Below are 2,312 nucleotides of genomic sequence, written 5' to 3'. Positions count from 1 at the left end.
AAAATCTGTCATCGAAATCATATTTCCTTTCCGGAGCCCTGAGACACAGTGCAAAGCTCCACTCAACTCTCTAGCGGTTCAAGAGCGCCATCTGGTGGCCGATCGGCAGATTGCCAACCGGATATTAACCTTTGAACCGGTAGTGCTCATCCATATGTGGTCCGGCCACTCTCTATCGTTAGAGAGACTCCGTCTTGATACAGTGAACATCGATCGGTGCAAATAACTCGAAAAAACAACATGATTTGGACGTATATACTATTATACAACCTGGAAATGGATCGGGCATTTCTACATCCCATAATAGAAAAAAATCTGTTCCACGCTCATCTGCCAGCGGCGCGAGGAAGATACGGTAAGATCCAGCGTTATATTCTAACGTGTTCTTTACTAACTGCTCTGATGAACATATGACCCACTCTGGATGAATCATCTAACGCTGCCCACGGAATTATAAACGATCCCCCGCCCATCCGGTCATCATCAGATGATACGTAGAAACTTCTAGAAGTACCTCCAGTTGAAATTTATTATCTGGCACAGATCGCTATCAAACTGTATTTCATCATGCATATAATGCATTTGGAGCTATAAATCAAGTTCTGGAGAAAGCTGCAGAAAACGATAAAAACATACTTATACTTTAGACCATATTTTAGTATGAATATGTGAATGAAAAAGTTTAACGTTGCTACACCCTGAACAATACATATAGGACATTGAATGGGCCATAATAATGGCAATTTAGCAATAGAATTTAAAAAGTTATAGCCCTGCAAAGAAGGGTAACTTCTCCATAGACAAATAGAGCTGGCGAGGGATGGTAAATTATGAATTTAACCCATGGCGATTAAAGTGTTAACACAGCTGTCTCCCTCTGCTAACAGCCCTAATTCCAAAGCGATTGTACAATCCCACAGCACAGTCCCAATTCCTGCTCCTTCGTGAAAAGCAATGTCTCAAATACAGAGCCTGCAGAGCGAAACTAGCGCTATATATATATATATAATTTTGAAGCCCAAAAAAACCCCACCCCTCTTCTCCAGGACGCAGACTTGAACTCAACATCTTTTATTATACTCATGGGTAGCCCCCGCACCCTATCTATAGGGCACAAGTCTAATCCTCGCCTAATAATTTTGGGACGTACCAAGATTGAGAAACTATAGAAAAAACCATCGCCAGTCTACCAAGCACACAGTAATATACACAAAACAAATTACTCTAATCCTCGTTCTTCCAAACACTCAAAATAAAAAGCTCTAGTCGCAGCGCATAGCGCGCCCTTATCCTAATTTCTATTCGAAAATAACTGCAGTTTTGACCAGATAAGGTACTCGAAAAAGTCACAAACAAGAAAAACAGCTGTCTCTACTTCTGAAAAAACAGAGCAGCGCCTTAAAAGATCTTTGAAATTCCCAAAAACCCCAGCCCCCGCCTTACTTTTGGGACTGTTGTCTGAACTAAGTATATTTCTAGTATACTCATAGTACACTTTGCACCTCGCCTTACTTTCGGGTACAAATGTAATCCTCGCCTTACTTTCGGAACGTACCTTTTAAACCCAAGTGTTCAGAAGAAAGAGAAAAAAAACAATAAAATACCTGGAGCAACCACATAGTAATATATACAAAACAATGCTCTCTGAAAGGTACCATGTTCTAGTTTAGACCTCTAATTTTAAATTTAAAAACAAAAATGCTTTAAACAGAAATCAGAATGTCAAAGCAAAGTGACAAAGAGATCTGGGCAGAACATACATTAATACACACTTGCAAGACGTAACATTATACATCAGATATGATGATGATAACCTTGGTACCTTGGAGTCTCTTAAAGAGACACACACACATTACACTAGCTGGTCACACTGAACCAGTCAAGCTGTAAAATGATAAAATGATATCTCAACACAGATCTATAATGACATGATAATATTTTCCACGACATACGTTAATAAGACTACAGCGATTTCATGACGGCTTCCTGTCCTCGCATCTAAAACGTCTGTTTACCGGTACAATGCGTGGAGATTTTCAAATCATTGGTAAACAAACGTAGTGCTGAAAATATACACTTTGACTGCTGTTTTGATAGGGTTAGGGTCTTTACTCTAGGCTACATTTGAAAAAGAAACACAACATTGTACTTATTTGAGATAGCCGTGTCGGAGATAAAATGACGGTTTGGCAACATGAAGTGAGGCTAAGCGTCGGAAACCTACATTTTCAACAACAGAAAGAGGCTGGTCGTCCAGCACAATAAATGTGGTTATTTTCTCGGTTTTCTTCAGCTTTGCTTTGTTACTGTCT

This window comes from Notolepis coatsorum, assembly GCF_963971535.1.
Source record: "Notolepis coatsorum genome assembly, chromosome: 7".
Taxonomy (NCBI): domain Eukaryota; kingdom Metazoa; phylum Chordata; class Actinopteri; order Aulopiformes; family Paralepididae; genus Notolepis; species Notolepis coatsorum.
The sequence above is the reverse complement of the archived record's forward strand: the minus strand, read 5'-3'. Positions refer to the sequence as shown.